We start from the raw sequence: 19,002 nt of genomic DNA on the forward strand, positions 1-19,002 counted from the left end.
TAATAAAGCGCCACACGGCAATAAATAATGCAACAAGAGGAAACAACATGAAAGATCTTTTCATCTCCATATAGAGAGAAAAAGGGAAAGGAAGCAATGAGAATATGTATACGCTCAGTTCTGTAGTCAATACAATAGTTTGTTGGAATTCTCTTTGAAACTTTGGAACATTTGGTCAAGAGGGGAAATGTATTTCTGGTTTTCAGTTTTGACAGTGTACTAAATTAAAGTTTTGGCTAAAAATAAAAAAAATGAAAACAAGCATGTGCCTTTCTTCTACTGGTCTTCATGCACCTTCTCGTGTTGTCTTATTTTCTCTTTATATGTTGTAAGATTAGTGTTGAATTTGTGTTTTTATTTCCCCTTCTTGTCATTACCCCATATGAATACAATCCAATCTTTTCTCTCATTTTAGCACTAGAAAATTCTCCTGCTCCCATTGCAGCAAGTCTCTCCACTCTAGATGAAAAGTGGAGCCAATTCTTATGACTCAGTACATTCAACAGGCCAAAAAATCCCCTCACACCCACCCAAAATAGTTCTGTCCACCAGCTGACGGCCAAGAACAGAGATCAAACCGGCCACAAAGTGGGGGGGTCGAAATAAGAGCAATAAAAGGGTTTCCTTTCCTAATCTCTGTTAAATTAGAGTAGACATGCATGGCATGTGGGGGCTCGAGTAGTGACTGGAAGTGGTTATGATATGATTAATAAAGACGGTGTGGAGGGTGGACAAGTGCTAAACCTGTATGTGAGACTAGTTTGTGTGAGGGTGAGTGTGTGTGTATGTGTGTGTGTGTGTGTGTGTGTGTGTGTGTGTGTGTGTGCCTGTGGATGAGAAAAGGAGACTGAGGGAAAGACAGACAGAAAAGAAAAAGAGAGAGGAGGCAGAAATAAAGTTATGTAACACTGACATCTTGTGGCCAGATGTGTAACCGTACTACAGTACACCACAATCAACATAAGTACATCTACCCTTTTTAATTAACTATATGTAGTTCAAATGACCCATCATTTACTACCACAGATTTTCATCTAGCTATCACTTGATAAAAAGTGGTCCATATGGATAAAATCCTCAATCCCAATATATTTAATATTATATATCATATATCAATATATTATACTGTATATTATGATTTTTCAGGATGGCTTGATCGCCCACCCCTTGCTCATGCTGTTAACAACTTTGTCAGTACAGTGTTTGGATAATTAGCTAACAAAGAAATTGCAGAGAATAAGTGGAATCATTTGTTTTTTGTTTTTTTGTTTTTTTATATTAATGTACAGCTACCTTATATGAGGACTTCCCATTCAACCCTCTGGATTCAGTGCATTGTCTGCATAAAGGTTTTTGTATATTTGTGTCGACATTGCTCTATTTGAGTGCAATGGAACTGAAGCAAAGTGCGTATGCATGTTAGTATCCACATGGTGAACAGTGAGTAAGGAAGGGGGCTAGGAGAGCACACCTAATCAACTATTTTTAATTTTGAATTGCCACCATTGTGTGGTGACTTCTTTATTCAATTTCAATATTTCAAGGATTCAGCACCTGGCTTTTTGATTGTGTGTTGAGCGTGATGTATTACATATTTTTTTATAAACAGTGAGTAATACAATCAGCAGGGACACCTAATGCACTGCAGCATGTCCACCGGAGTGTTTACAGGCTTTCTGCAGTACTTTCTGTACGTGTGCACAGCATTAATCGTTCTATCCAGCTCAGTCCTTTTTCTCAGTTTACTACTTTAGTTTCAGTCAACCATAATCATGGCCAGGTTGACATGTTTAGGGGGGCCAAGGCAGAAATTTGCTACTGGGCCCCTGTCTCTCATAAAGTAAAATTCACACAGAACACTATAGATGGCAGCTTCCATGTGTTTTAGAGACCAAAAAACCAACCAATATTCCCATACCAGATTGCTACATGCCCCAGGTTTTCTATACTTCAGTTAGTTTGTAGTAATTTGATGAAAAACAAACTTTTTTTTAAAGAAAATACCCCGTGAGAACGATACAAATTGAAATAATATAGGTGTTAGAACTAGATTTAAACAAAGGGGCCCTCTAGAAGAAATACAGTACTGCAGGCCCACAAGATTACTGAATAATGAAGGACACAGTTGATATAGTATTTCCATGGTGCAAATTCCCAAATCAATTTACAAGCGATCCAATCAGCATAAATCAATAGACACACACTGTAGCACTACCTGGGGCCTTTAGGGCCACTGGAGGTCTGATGCCATCGGCAGCTTCATGCTTTGCCTACAGTTAATCCAGCCTTCACTAAATTACATTTGTCCCTCACATACACAGCAGTAACTCTGGGTGGCAGTAAAACATTAACGCCAAAAGGGGGCGACATAAGTCAATTCATGATCTATGTATCTATGTATCTATCTATCTATCAATCTATCTATCTATCTATCGATCGATCGATCGATCTACCACATGTCTGTGACACTTGATTCATGAGTTTGTAGGCTGGCCATGGTATTTTAATTCCCAATAAAACAGCATAGCTCTGTTGTAAAGGAGGCTATAGTTTGCTGAAATATTTGTGTTCTTTGGGGATGTTATGTCCTCTGACGGTATGGCTCTTGCGCTTTGTGTTAACGCGCGCGCGCACGAGCACGCGCATACACAAATGCACAAGAGAGTGAGAGATGCAGGTGTGTAAACACCAGAGAGCTCAAAGTGTATATCTCGACTGTTTGTTTAGGCTACTCTTTATGAAGCGACGACTCAACCATCACTATTAAAACTTTGTGTATGTGTGTGCGTGCGTGCGAGTGTGTGTGTGTGTGTGTGTGTGTGTGAGAGAGAGAGAGAGAGAGAGAGAGAGAGAGAGAGAGAGAGAGAGAGAGAGAGAGAGAGAGATTACAGTAGTTTAAGCCGCGAGCCGCGTGCGCCTCACCCATCCGCATCTCGCGCGCTCACCTGCTCTGGGACTTTATCAAACGCACCTTTTGATTTCTCACAGGGGTCTCGTGTAGTGTACCTCCTGCTGTCTACACACCAGCTGATATGGATTACTGACTTCTTCACTGTCTGTCGGAGGTGCGGCTTTTTTTTTTTTGCACCGCTTTTCGAAGTTGTTCAACATCCAGGGCGGTCTGGACGGCCCGCCCTGCGCTCAGGAGGGGATTAGAGAGGAGATACCCGCTACTCGGTAAGGTCTTTAAACCTCATTAGTATTATGCAGCCAACTAGACTGAACAACAACTAGATACAAAGAGCCAGGAATATATTTCTGTCAATACAAATTGTATTTGTTTCCTCTGAGTACCCCGATGTAAGCTAGCAAGCAAATGACGATGCTCGACAAACGCCACACATTTTTTAAAAGAAAAATAAGAAAAAGAAAACTCAAGTTATGCTTAAAAATATGTATGATTACACTGTTATCTTGTTTATTGTCTAACAAACTGAGAATGTAAAAGAAGCTTGGCAGGTTTAGCCTTTCAATATAGCCCACCCGAAATGAGAAAAGTCATAATTTATCATTAAACTCTTATGCAAACCACTAAGTTGTAACTAAATGCATAACCAGCAGTGAATGAGCAAATGAATACCTGCTCTCTCCCAAAAAATACTCCATCTGGGATAAAGCAGGTGAAAGTTACCACTCATTGACGACTCTACCTGTTTAAATCCACCTAAGTCATATGATGAAGGAGAGGTGCACATGAGGGGGAGGAGGCAGGGACTCTTAAGCTTAGAGACAGTCTGACACATGGACTGTGCGGAAAGGACTGGGAGGTATCAGGAAGGTGGTCCTAATGCTCTCAGATATCTCACTTCAGCCAGATAAGATACAAACAGACTGAGGCATTCCCTGGCTCCTTTCAAAGCAAATGCCTCTGTCATTTTCTATATTCAACTACTGCTAAACAATTGATGAATAGACTAATAGTACATAGTCTGTGTAAAATCAAAATGTGCTTTACTAATGCATCACTGCAAGCAAGAACATGCACAACCACACACACAAGCACTCATTATGTGCATACAGACACAAAGACACACACTACTACATGCATTTTACAGTAAGATGTTGCTCCAGATATTTTGCTGCATCATGCTTCAGCGTGCCTCCTGAAACACAGCACACTGTGTAGATGTCATTGTTACATGCTAATAAGTGTCACAGTCTGTGTGTGTGGGTTGTCTGCATCTGTATCATGTGAACTGTGTGTGCCCACATCCATGGGTGTGTACAACGCAAACATGTATCTGTGTTTCATGGTGAGATGTGAATACAAAGCGAGCCCTGACACTCAGCGCAGAAATGAAACAGAAGAAGAAGAAGAATATGAGGCCCGCTGAGTTCTGAAGACCCTCCCAGGCTTTACTAATTTATGATGTTATTTTTAGGTTCGGCTACATTTTTGATGCTTCGTATTTGTCAAGTTTAATACTGGGTGAAAACTCGGGGTGTGTCTGTCAACCTTGGTACGAAGCTGTGTGTACGTTTCTCTACACACAAACATAAGGTGCACACACATGCCTGCACACATTCAGACGTACAAATGATGTATGCAGATACTTGTAAGGACCTTTGGCACTGCATTAATAATAATAATAATAAAGTTAATTTGTATACAGATTGTGCAGATTGCACTTTTCAAAACGAAGATTAGAAAAGTGCTTATTGCCCACTCGTTTTGGTTCACACACAGACAGACAGACACACACACACACACACACACACACACACATGCATAGCACTCTGTTCAGCTCTGGTCTCCTGATGTAACCAAATCTTCCTCAGCATTCTTCTCCATCAGAGCTTTTAAGCTTTACACTCAGAGGTAAAATTGGAAGCAAAGTAAAATTTTGTTATTTCGACAAACCAAAGAAGTTACGTATCAAACTCTCGACCCCAAAATCTCAATATCAGCCTTTACATTGTGCTACTGTATACTTAGGCTACTTTTGAAAATGCAGCTCTCCCTGACTTGTTACAGCACAGCGGTGAATGAGAAAGTAAAGAGGCTAGGAAGAACTGCTCTAATAAGGTCTAAAAGGTTTTAGGTCAACCCTAATCTCCTTTACCATATAGACGGCACTTTCAGCCAGTTTGGCTTCAATCTGAAACTCCTTATTAAAGGGTTTTCCGACAACAGCAGAAATAGTTCTTTAAGCGCTTTTAGTGCACTAGGCCCATCAGAGGCTATCCATCAGTTCCTATTGGATGGGGACAGACGATAAACTGATGCCACTGTGCTGATTCATTGTGCTTTCTTTTGCTTCAGATTTTACCTCTGTAAATCTGATATATGCAGCAGTTAGTGGGAATTCTGGGCCACCGATGAAGAGCTGAAGGAAACAGCCCACCTATTCTAGTGAGGTGCTGGCGTACAGGCAGCCATAAAAGGCAGGAGGAGAAAGCTGCACATGTTTAGTTCTGAAGATTGATGTTTCATCACATTGACTTCTTCAGGATCTTGAAGAAAGAATATCTAAACAGAGTTATAAGAGTGTTGCTTTTCTCCTCCACAACATGATCTGATGCCCCACTCCCAATGGACTAGTCTGACATTTTGGAATATACACCTATTAACTTTCTTAGTTAGATGAGTAGAGAGCTAGATGAGAAGATCAATACCACTCTCATGTCTGTACGATAAATATATAGCCAGGAACAGTTGCCAGGCAACCACTGGAAACTCCAGGAAGTTACTGCTGCTGACCAAGAAACAGTCCAGCACACAGCCCCTCGTAAAATCACAAGTTGTCATTTTACACTTTTTGTAAGGATTAAACAAACTTGATTGAAACATTGATGCTTCCAGCACCGCAATAAACAAACAATATATAATGTGTTAATTAATGAGCTTTTTTTTTACTTTGGACAGAACCTTTCTAACTCTTTTCCCCTATTTTCAGCATTTTTACTAAGCTAAGCTGCTGACTCCAGCTACATATTTATTATACAGACATAAAAGTGGTATCAATCTTTTCATCTAACTCCCGGTAAGAAAACAAGCGTATTTCCCAAAATGTCAATTTATTCCTTTGATCATGTCATTTCGTACTGCATCACCTTGTCTGTCTGAGGGGCCCTTGTTGTTCAGGGCCACATTAAAGTAGCTCCTCTCCTCCTCTAGCTGTGCAGATTGAAATTTATAAATATAGGTGGGATATATGTCTAAACCATATTTGGTTGTTTTCTAGTTACCTGTCTGTACTCTTCATATGCTCAAAGTATCTAGAGTATATTTCTGAAGCCTATGTCCATCAATGTCCATCAAATGTGGCTGTGTTGATTTCTGGCTAGATCATGTTGCTGCCATTCCAGCCCACATGATGTAGCAGCGCTTTATACGCTAGGTAGGTCTGTTTTTTCCAGACGTGTGTCGTTCACTTGTATGGAAATATTTATATATATTGCTTTTAATTAGCATTTAATGATGCATTTCCTTCATTATTTCATTGTTTACTTTACTTGGTGAACAAAAGGAAAAACTAGTTATTCTTATTTGTTCATGTTACCTCTCTGACAAAATCTAAGAATTAGGAATTCTACGGTTTTCCTTTGTTAATACACAAGATTCAGTAAAGACAAGTTATTAAAACAGTACAGCTACAAGCTGTTGTCATGCAAACTTGTTTCCAATACGCCTGTAAGACACGGAAATTGTCTGCAAAACAACTCTAAACATTATTGGAAATGTGGCTTTAGTAGACTGACGCTCCTCTTTTGGCACTTTCAGTCAACATTTTAGCAGTAACAGAGACATGAGGCAGCCATGGCGCAATCTGAACATGATGCAGCTGCATCCAGGGGACATGAAGTTTTTAGCAGCGCCAGAAAACATATCTGTGTTCTTTACAGGCTTGATTTGAGCAAGGGCTGCTCTTGATTAGTTGATTTATTGTTTAGTCTATGGAATGTTAAAAAAGGAAAGCCCACAGTGATGTCTTCAATTTGCTTGCTTTATCTGACTAACACTATAAAATGTTAAGGTATTCAATCAACTGTCATATATGACATCTTCATATTCAAGAAGCTAGAACCATCAATTGTCATTTTTGCATGAAATCAATTGTCAAAATAAGATATTTTAGACAGTCGACTAAGCCAAATCATGAAGGTAGCCAAATGACTCAGGGACTCATGAGGACTATCTTTCTAATTGTCAGCTCTCACTGTGAATTTGGCAGAGGACAGATAAAGTAATAAGCCAATGTAAAAAAGAAAACCCATCCCTCTCACTAGAACCAGTCTAATTGCCCACGTGTCAGTGGATTAATTACCCTACTAAACAGTAAAGCCACTGTCTGCGTGTCTGTGCCTCATTGATAAAAACTTAATGATCCGTAAGACTAATGGCAAACAATTGATCCCTATGATGCCTGTTTCATCTCCCTAACAGGAAGGAACCAGCTTGAGATTTATATCTATTAGTCATAGATCATAAATCTCAAGGATTTGTGAATTCAAAAAATAGAAACAGAGTTTGTAACATCGGATAGACAAAAATACACATGAATGAATATGATAGCACCGGTGTTACCTTCGATCCTATTTTCTTTTTTGCCAAACACCCATTTAACTTATTGACAGAGTGGAGATCGAAGATAAATGTAAATGAATAAATGAATCAAAGCCAACCTTCTGCTCCCTGAGACAACACTCATAAACTGCAATGAAATATGAATCAACTGATGAGAGAAAGGCAACATATCATCTTAACCGTCACTCTGTTTGGCACTGCGTACTAAACCAAGATTCTTGAGAAATATCTGTAAACTTTGCTCTGAAGTCAAATAACTGATAAGTTTAATGTAAATTACATGTAAATCACTTGCTGACATGTGCAACTTGACACACACACACATCATTGCACACAAACACACACACACACCCCGTGTAAGCCACTGTCTGTGTCAATTACATGGTAGGCATTTACCTTAAAAGGTCATTAGATTACAAGGATTGTTTGAATGTGTGTGTGTGGATGCGTGTGTGTCTGTGTCTGACTGTGATGTGATGCTTATTGGATTGTGTCCCCTCTCTGCTGCCCTTACAGGAATGAACATATAATACTTTTGGGTCAGAGCAGCACAAAGGGGAGAAAAAATTGAGAAAGGTATGAATTAGACTGAATGAATAAAAACACTGAATTAGCACATAAGGCAACAGACCCATGTAGTAGGATAAATACTCGGTTTGATCAGGTGGAGAGACAAACTGTCACAAGTGCGGTTAGGTTTAGCTTATGGTTAACGTTAATGTTGAAAGAGTTTTTCAAACCGTCCCTGATCCAATCTAGCATCAACCATGTAGTAGGAGGAGACTGATATGATTTACTGTAGCACTGCTGCAATTACCAGTTCATTAATTGATTGAAAGAAAATTAACAGAAACTATTTTGATAGTAGAATAATTGTTTCATTTTTTAAGCAAAAATGCCAAACTATCTCTGCTTCTAGCTTCTCGAATGTGACGATTTGCTGTTTTCCTGTGTCATACATGACAGTAAATTGAATATTTTCAGGTTTTAGACTGTTAGTTGGACAAAACAGGAAGTTTGAAGGCATCACTGAGGCCAGTTTCTTAACATTTCATTGGCTAAATGATTAATTGAGAAAATAATTAGCACATTAATCAATAATGAAAATAATTTTTAGCAGCAGCCCTATTTTACTCACTCATAGGTACACCAGATAATTCACGTTAAATGTTATATACAAAATGTATGTTCATATATTTGAAATAATCCATGACATTTTCATATAAATATCTGCATTTTTTCATCAAATTAGTGCAATACTGACAATAGTTTTTATATTTGCAGTGAAATGTAAAGGCATTTGTGCTGTCAATGTGTTGAATATTATTGATATTGATTATAATATTGAGATTATTGTTATAAATGGTTTGCTGTCAAATGGGAATTAGTGGGTGAAACCTCCAGAACAGGAAACGTCTTCACACTCTTGTGTCCAATCTTGTCCAGGAGAAGTATATTGTACATCATGAAGCAGATGCTCAAAGCTGAGTTGGTAAACATTACAATAATGTGGGTAGTTTACGGATGATACATTAGCACTGGGCCTTATAGATAAAGTTGTGAAGTTACCTAATGTTTTTATCTGGAGATTTTTAGTGAATCCTTAAAGCCACCTTCACACTCATAGTATCTGCACACAGGTGTGTTCATTTATTCTTGACAAAACCTCTTCTCAGAACTGTATGTGTGTACAAACTGTGCTTGATTGAGAGCTATCTCACACTCTTGTTAGTTTAGTTGCACCTGTTAGTGCAGGACAACTTACACTGTTATCATTCAATCAGTTGCCAGCACTGCTAGTAGGGGTGCAAAAGATCATAAAACTCACAGTTCAGATTGTATCAACGTTTTGAGTCAAATATTGGTCATTTTTTGGATCAGCAAAAAAAAAAGGAGACAAATATAACTCTGCTCTTCATTATTTTGTAAAACTAAAAGCAAGGAACTTTTGCCCATGGTCTTAAATGAAAACAACATTCAAGTCAAATGTTTAAAGAAATCTTAAAATATATAAAATATTCAATACTCAATTGTTAAATTAAGGTGCAATATGAGGCATGATACCCTCTTCTTTTAAACACAGTAGCGAATGAAACAATAGTCAGTGTCCACATCATTAAAACTTCATGAACTTACAAACATGAAAACACATCTTGTCCTGCAGCTTAGCTTGTTGAACGAGCCACCAAACAAACATTCAGCAGGGAAAACCTCCACCTCTAACATCAGTTAGCAGCTAGATAGCTAATTAGCTGCTCAGTTGCAGCACATTAAACAGCATGTAAACATACCTGAATATGTCATATCTCACCGGTTAGATGCTGGTTTGGTTCTTCTTCTTCAAAATCCCTGTTAGCGACACGCTGTCTGTCCATGACTTGTAGCTACAGCAGTTTGTTTACTTTGTCTCCAAAGAGACATTAAATTTTGCACATTAAATCTGTACGGATGATGGATCAACTATGTTCTGTTACACCACTAACTGTTAGCATAGTCTAATCAGACAGGCACATTGAAAACACCTGCGTGTTTGTGCAGGGCCTTTAATCTACTATTAGTAAGATCATTGTTTTTGAATTTCAGAATTCTCACTCAAATTTTAGGTTCCCAGGCATCCGAAAGTGGTTGAGTTGTCTGCTATGATGGGGGAGTTTACAGAAAATAAGGTTCCTTGGCAACAAGGACAGCTCAGCTCATTAAGTGTTTCTGTAATAGAAGAGAACATTCAGAAGAAAACAGTTATTAAACTAACTTTGAGTGTTACATGTGTTAAGGCATATTCACATTATTCCAGAAAAACTGCACTTATGTGCACCTCCTCCATTATTTTGTATGTTGTGTGTAGCTATATTCCAATAAGTTGCTGCATAGACTCCTCCACTCCTCCCAAGAATGAAAGCAACTTGTGCAGAACAAGAGCCATGTTTTTCTGCTAATACATGAAAACAGCTTTACACTGCAAATTATATTTTTACAATCTGATTTTCACTTGAATGTTTGTATTATTGTTTTTTTCATTCATTGGTTTATAGGCAAACTAAACTAAATAAATTCACAAGCTGTAAATAATACACATAATACAACATCTGCCATAATGTGTAGAGTACTTGAAATTCAATGACTGACATCTGTGTTAGCCTCTTGCATTAACCCCACCCGCTCTTAGTGTGTTAAAACACTGAGAATCATTCCCAAATAATATCTGACACCCAGGTGTGACACACGGACATATGTTCTTAAGGTTTCCCTTCCCCTCATAACGTCACCTTCTTGCTCTCTTTTTGTGTTACTCATATTCTCCTTTCTCATCTTTCCTCTCTTTGCAACCTCATGTATTTTCCCTCTCTCTCTCTCTCCTGCCTCTATGTCTCTCTGTCTGTCTTCCCCCTCATTCTCTTCCTCTTTGCGTCGGTATGCCTGTTAGTTGTTGGTAGAGTGAAGCGGCTGCATTATCTAGATACATTATTGATGCATGCAGCACTTTGACTAACACACACACACAGACACGCACACACAGACACACACACACACACAAACTCCAACCACTCTCTCACATAATAAAAACATACATACACTCATAAAATCAAACACATCATTGCACACACACACACACACATACACACACATATACACATATGCACAATCACAAAGAGCATGTGCCTCAATTTGTTTTTGAATGTGAGTGGGTACAAGAGAGGAAAAGAGAACACGTGCATGCTGTTTCTTTATGGGTGAGAGAACACAGCTGATCCTGCCCAAGTCTCTCTCTGTTTTTAAGAAAAGATGGAGGAGTCGCCCTGTTTGAAATGCACCAGACTAAAATTAAGCATTGGCAGCCACATGCTGAGCTAATAGGTCGGCGCTGTGTGCTTGCTTAACATCATGTCGTACTTTGGGAGGAGTTGGCAGTGGAGTGCAAGGAGACAATCAATCTTTAAAAATAACTAAAGGGTGATGTATAGAGACGTATTCAGAAAAAGAGGTAGAGACAACAGCAAAGGGCGAGAGGAGGGAGAATTATGAAAGAGAAAAAGTACTGAGGGGTGAGAATTTGAGTGATGGGGAAGGTGGAGGTGGGAGGAGGGGGACAGAAGAGTTCCCAGCATCTCTTTTCCCAGGGCTTTGTAAGGGCCTCATTAAATATGGATGGTGTTTGGAGCAGAGCAGGGGCAAGTGGGACTCCACAAACAGCACAAGCAGCCCAGGCAGGCCCATTCCTGTTGTGATGGAGCCCTGCTGTCTTTTTCCCCTCGTCTGTCTTTCCGTCTTCCTCCTCCCTCGACTCACTTCACCACCACTTTAACTCCCTCGTTCATTTCCCGGCCCATACCTCTTTTCCGACCTTTCTCTCAGCCGTCGTCTGTGTCTGTCTGTCAAACTCTCTGATGGGACAGTGTGTGTCTGTTCTTGTCTTTTCCCTCTACCCATTTTATCTCTTCTTCCTCGGCTTCCTCCTCTGTGTTCTCCTCTGCTCAGCCCTGCTTCTTTCTCTCCCTCTCTACGCTTACTCTACCCCCCCCCCCCCCCCCCCCCCCCGTGATGATTACCGAGTTGTTTGATTAGCGCGTATGAATGAAGAGCTAAGCTCCTCTCCATTGTTCCAGTCCCCTCTTCATAGCTTTCCCTTCCTTTCAGATGAAAATCATGTGTGGCTCATGGAACAGTCATTAATAGTATAACACTGATGCTGACACTCCTGCATCTGTCTGTCTGTTTATCTATCTACAGCATTAGATCTGATTCTGCCTGTGCCTGTATCTTTCCTCAGTGATGTAAGATGATTCTAAGTGATTCAGACTACAACAATCCCATGTACACCACGGCGTACTCTAACTCTTAATTCTGACGTGTTTTTCATCAGGAGATGAAGACACGTCACCCTGGTCCTCTTCAGCGGAACGATGGACGGAAAGAAAGCAGAGCGGGACTGTAACTGGCACCTTTATGGAGCCCTGATACACAGGGTGGAGTGCAGGTGTGTGTCCATCTGTCTGTGTCTGTTAATATGAAACACATTTTGTTTGTATGTGTGCACAGAAATAAAGATGACAGGATTAGAGGATCGGGAGAGTGTGGGATAAGGAGAGAGTTAGACAGACAGTGAGTAGAGAACACAGGTTGACAGTGTCTGTGTTATGGTTTTATCCAGTCTGTTGCCCTAAACAGACCTGTAAGGTTGAGGTGAAGCTCAGTCTAATCTGGCTCAGCAGGAGTGACGCACAAAGACAGATACACTCTATAATCCCATTTGCTTCCTCTGTGTGTGTGTGTGTGTGCATTCAGAGCATTATACAAAAGTTGTGTATCAAGTTGTAAGTAATGCATGTTTCATTTGCTTTGGCAAATTTGCTTTGGAGGAAACTGCAGATAAGTCATAGGGAGGCTGTCTGGATGGATGTGTAGAGCACAGGACTTTGATAGCAGAGATGTGAGTTTGCAGTCTGTGTCTCATATGTTGTTAGGGTTAGCCTATACATGGCAAGGGGGAGATTGTGATTTTGGTTAAATATTACAAAAAGTGCGACATTAGCTGAGTGACATTATTTTTCCTATGAAATGCATTTGCTGTAATTGGTTATATAAGCCACTTCCCCACTTAACATATGCTTTCTGTATCTGGAACATGTCACAAATCTGCTGTGTGTGCTGTAGACTGTCCTCTACAGCACACAATGCCCTCGCAGTTGAGTTACGCCTTTTTCATTCTGTCAACATCACATTATTAACTAACGTTTAGAAAATTCATTTTTTGACATTTGTGAATCATGAAAACCCAGGGATGCTACACAGTAGTGCTGGTTTGTCATTAGTCTTGCTATTGTTTACTTCTGCTTTCAACACCCATAAACCGGCTAAGCCTGTCCTAGCATACTGCAAATTAAATCGATCGAACAGTTTCATACTGCATACTATTATGAAAAGCAGTATGCAGTACCATGTGTTGTGCATAGTACATACTGCGTTCGTTGGTATTATGTAGTAGGCAGTTCCATATACAGTGTATGTCTAGACAGGCTCCATTCATTCGGCAGTATGCACTCAAATTTTGAGCATTGTTTTTAATCGGTTCTCTTATTTTAATTTGCACCACCTCTCATCTGCAAATCAAATCAAGGCACATTGCTCTAAGCTAGCTGAGTCTGCTATGCCCCTGACCAGCCGACTATGTCAAGGCGGGTGGCTATGTTGTGGGATAAGAACATCTTTCAGTGCTGGATATTCAACAATATTTTCCTTTTGATATCAGAAAAGGGCTCTAATATTACTGTACAGTGTAAAGCTTGTTTACCAGCAGTGAAAAGGCTTTCAACATTGAAATGCTCAATGTCAAATCTGAGGAAACATCTTCAGGTAAGTTAATGTAACTGCAATCAATCAAATAAAACAAAGTACCTCCCACCCTACCATGTTATTTAGATGTAATTTAGCTCTATATTCTGCTCGGTGCCCTTCCAGTAGGCTAGGCTACATATTTATTTTTAATCTCTATTCATTCAATTAATTGCTAGCTAGCTAACAGACGCCTTTTAACTCTTCGGCTTTGTTACCCAGTTTAAAACATTTGTTAGAAAAGTAATTCAAAAGTAATCAAATGTAATAAAAAATAATCTTACATTTTTAACAGGGTAACTAGTAATCTGTAACCTAGTACATTTTCAAAAGTACCTGCATATCAGGTTGATTGTTACAAGACTGGAAGTGTTTATTCCATCCATCCATTTTCCCCCGCTTATCTGGGACCGGGTCCCGATGGCATCAGATTGAGTAAGGAAACCCAGACATCCTTCTCCATGGCAATGCCGTCCATCTCCTCCTGGGGGATCCTAAGGTGTTCCCAGGCCAAGAGAGATATGTAGTCCCTCCAGTGTGTTCTGGGTCTGCCCCGGGGTCTCCAGTTGTACATGCCCGGAACACCTCCAGAGTTAAGCGTCCAGGAGGATCCTAATCAGGTGTCCAAACCACCTCAGCTGGCTCCTTTCAATGCAAAAGAGCAGCAGCTCTGCTCTGAGCTCCCCCAGATGTCCGAACTCCTCACCCTATCTCTAAGGCTGAGCCCAGACACTGTCCGGAGGAAACTCATTTCAGGCGCTTCTATCCATGATCTCATTCTTTCAGTCACTACCCAAAGCTCATGACCATAGGTGAGGGATGGGACGCAAACACAATTGAGAGCTCTGCTTTCTGGCTCAGCTCTTTCTTCATCACAACGGTCCGGTACAACGCCTGCTTTACTGCTGATGCTGCACCCATCCGCCTGTCAACCTCACACTCCATCTTACCCTCATTTGTGAACAAGACCCCGAGATACTTGAACTCCTCCACTTGGGGCAGCATCTCACTCCCAACCCGGAGGGAGTAGTCCACCTTTTTCCGGCAGAGCACCATGGCCTCAGATTTGGAGGTGCTGAGTAATTATTTATTTATGTCAGTTAGCATTGTTTGTAGTTAGATAAAGCTTGCAGACTGGAGTAAAACTAACATTGGCCAAACGTAATATTTACTTGAATACATGGTTAGGGATTTTATTCTAAGGCAAGGATGAGGCTAGGATATACTAAGCTAACTAACTAAACTATACTACTTTACCACACTTTGTATGTTATGTACACCTGAATTCGCCCTTCCCACTATCCATATTGGGCTCTCATGGCCACAACTCAAGAAACAATGAGCTTTTTTCAAAGCAGACATTTTGACTTGTCATAGTAGTAAAAACACAGGTGTTTCTAATACTAATGAACTTGTATTAGAAATACAAGTTAGACTAAGTATGTGTGGAATGCAATAACATATACAGAGAAGAATATGGAGATGCCACTAGTGAACGAATGTACGAGAGAGCATAAGTGTGGGCAGTGGGGGATAATCTATAAATGCTGCCACAGCCCCATTAGTCAGCTTGTGTGTGTGTTTATTTCTCCGCAGTGTTTGTTTCCCTGCCCAGCCCCAGCCTCAGCATTAGGGGAAAAATCCACCCTAAAACACTTCATTGCTGGGAGATGACATTAGGGTTTCCCACAGTGTATTATCTCAGAGGCATGCCACTTCACCTGAGATAAAGACTTCCCTGATTATGTCAGAAGAAATTATTACACTTTTAACCTTTTGGGAGGAAAGCAGAGGCATTAATTCTCACAGCAAGAGACACATGTAGTCTTTAAGGAGTGAGGTGACTGTTTAGATCATCACTGAATAACAAAATTGATTGTTATGGTGGGTTCAGAGCATGTCATAATGTTAGATAAAAAGAAAACTTTTTACTCTATAAATTGAGTAAAACAGAAGCAAACAGCTCAGACAGTCACAATCAGGTGAAGATGTGTGAGGAAAAAACTCTGTCAGTTTAGTTTTTAGTTTGATAATCACGAGCTGTACACATTTCATCCAATACTGTTTGAATCAATCTGAAGTTAGTTTAAAGTTAAATGTTTGTTTGAACTTGTGCTTTTGCTTCAGCTCTGTGTCAATTACATTAATGTCTCAGATCACAGAGTTACCTGGGGGAAAACCCTGGAAATGATGTCATATTGAGATATTTCCAGTGCAGTCAATCACACTTCTTAGAGTTTGTACCTAGCCTGCACTCATTTGGTATTTTGGTAACTCATCTTGCACTAAAATAGGTGCAGCAGGAGAAGTGTAACTGGCATTCCAGTAACACTACAATTAAACAGGAAACAATTGTGGGAAATTGTCACTTATACAAGCTTAGAAAGGCTCAAAGAAACTAGTAGTTTGACAGTATTGACATTATTGTAGAATGTAGCCATATCTTATTACATGCACCACTACAGTGAAACAATAAGAAAAAGAAATCCTGCAAAGCACTAACGCAGAATCCAGTCTTATTTATTTCTCTAAAATGCTCTTATTGTGTGAATCACTGTGATTTTGAATAAAATTGGCTCTTGGCATCATTATTAGGCTGCAGTGTACTGTGCATGTCCCAACTGTGTGGGTGTGGACACAATAACACACCCATGAACATGGTTATCTGGCACTATGCCTATTCTCTACAGGCTGCTGAAGTCATTCACATCAAAAATGTAGAGAATAGATAAAAAGTATAATAAGCTCATACATAATTGGGAGAATATTAAATGAATATATTGGAACTGTCAAGTAAGCGATTCCGTAAGCAATATACTGTATATAAGCAAACTACAGAATTATGCAAGATTATTTGGTAGCCATGGTAACACATATTTGCATCAGCACAAGTGCAGGGATTTTCCCTGATACATCAGAAAGGGAAAATGAGTTTAAGAGGTGTGTTGTGCTTGCGTCCTACTCTGTGTAATTTTGGTAGTTCCTCATAAAAAAGTGAGTGACCACACAGCAACTTTCCCCTGGCATCACGGTACAAAATGTCTTGTTTTCATCGTGTTTCCAGCTGTCCATCATTATTTATGTCATATGTGGTCCAGATGCAGTCTCGCCTAATAATGCTCATAACCACTTATGTCTTTGTGAGCTCTTTGTGACCACCAGAGTGGATGAATAAATGCATAAGGTGCAGTAAAGTGCAGCATGACCCCTTAACATTCTCGGAATAAACTTTGTCTTAATTTTCCTCCCAGCCGTGGCACTGATGATACAGGATGACAGTCACTAAAACAGTTACCTCAGTTATCAGTCCATGTGACTTCATGTTTAGATGTCTTGGTTCATTAGTAATAAGTCAGTGTGAGCTTAGTACTTATTATTGGTCCAGTGAGTGAACAGAACTTGACAGGAAGTGTCTTCCTCCAGCCAGTCAGTCCCAGGATTCAACATCGAAACCTTTCAGTCACAAGCCTCTCTTTCCAAATTCTATCTCATGACTCAAAAATATCTTATATATCGAAAATGGCAACAAGCACAACATCATTCTTTAAGACCCCTCTAGACATTTTTTTAGATATATAAAAATACTATGCTTTGAAAAATAATTTGTTTCTAATTATAGTTTTTCCACAAAGGAAATTACAATTACATCATTCAAATCCTTAAAATGATATCTACTTCTTCTCCCTCACTGAAAAATCCAGAATCCATGAATATTCAAATATTTAGTTTGACTGCTGGACACATGCAGTAGGATGTCTCCTACTTCACTAAAAAGTTAGTTCTCAGTGTATGTGCACTGGAGGCCTCAATTTTCCATATTGCACTTGTGTAAGTTGCATACTGGACCATGATTGGCTCCACACTAGTTATGATGTCACACTTCCTGCTGGTAGGTACGCAACTTAAAGGTCCAGTGTGTAGTCTTTAGTAACATCTAAAAGAACAGACTCTAAAAGAAAATTGAATAGATTATTTATAAGTATATCTTAATTAGTGTCTAATCAGCTGAAAATAATAATTGTTGTGTTTTTGTTACCCTAGAAATAAGCCCTTTATATCTACATGGGAGCGGGTCCCCCTCCATGGTGGCCGCCATGTTGCATCGCCATGTTTCTACAGTAGCGCAGAACGGACAAACCTAACACTGGCTCCAGTGAGGGCCGTACGCATTTTAGATTCAGTGGGCGACTACCGGAAATGCACCGGTTTTAAAACGAAGAAGAAGAAGAACGGACCAAACATTTTGTATTGTGAGAAGTTTTTGAAACCAAAATCTGATAAATGGAGGATCATACTTATTTAGAAAATCACAGGAGCGTGAATTGTCGTCGTCAAAGAAATGAAAACACGAAGAAGCTAAACAAAATCGGGACAAGCAACGGCATAAAACGAGGATAAACCCAGATGGAAATCCCTGATGAGAGAAATGTTTGCAGACTGACGCCCAAGTTTCCTGTTTACGGCTGGACAGGTAAGAGTGTAATGTATATTTATTTTGCCCAGCTGGTAATGGTTCAAAACCTAGATGATGTACAATGTTTATTAGCAGTATATTAGTTTCCCTGAAAAGAAACGCCATCACGTAACGTTAAATATTAGCACACTTTAGCCTCAGTTTGTGCCTCTCATGGAGCTGGTGGTCTGATAAGAGACAACAGGGAGGCAACGTCATGCTAATAACCCAACGATTTATTCATTTTCTTTGGCAGTAAGACAACACATTGATTGATAGCAAAGATATTTAGCGCTGGTGATGTGCTAAAGACAGTAAGTCAGAGTAATGAGTTAGTGTGAAAGATAAACTGAGGAGAAGTCTGCTCATCACCGAGTTAATACATCCTGTGAATTTATATTTATATTTTTCACAGTGCTCCATGATTTCATTGTTTGCTCCTAATTTGTCATTTAGGAGCACATGTACACATTGGGGGGCAAAGTTAGCTTATAGTCCAACACAAGTAATGTTTTCCCTGTTTCAATGTTGAAAAACATGTAATTGCTACCAGAGTTTTAATTTTACATTTATCAGTCAGAAGTGGAATTTTCTGTTATTTATTTTGGTATGTTTATCCAGGCCAGCCAAGGCTCCCAGCATCTTAGAACATAACATAATGTATTACAAGGGTTTGTGACTTTGTTATGTA

The 19,002-nt window shown here is 39.6% G+C and overlaps 1 protein-coding gene across 3 annotated transcripts in view; it reads left to right on the forward strand.

Annotated features, from left to right (window-relative positions):
* Window positions 1-2,907: 2,907 nt before the first annotated feature.
* LOC121885541 (FERM and PDZ domain-containing protein 1) overlaps window positions 2,908-19,002 on the forward strand; it is a 43,478-nt gene continuing 27,383 nt past the window's right edge. The window contains exons 1-3 of one of the 3 annotated variants that reach the window (XM_042395102.1): window positions 2,908-3,177; window positions 8,045-8,104; window positions 12,390-12,503. The gene's annotated coding sequence lies outside the window, so the exon portion shown is untranslated. Of the gene's footprint in view, window positions 3,178-6,299; window positions 6,342-8,044; window positions 8,105-12,389; window positions 12,504-19,002 lie in introns of those variants that run through there. The other 2 variants (XM_042395111.1, XM_042395093.1) reach the window with 2 other exon arrangements.

This window comes from Thunnus maccoyii, chromosome 2 (genome assembly GCF_910596095.1).
Source record: "Thunnus maccoyii chromosome 2, fThuMac1.1, whole genome shotgun sequence".
NCBI lineage: Eukaryota > Metazoa > Chordata > Actinopteri > Scombriformes > Scombridae > Thunnus > Thunnus maccoyii.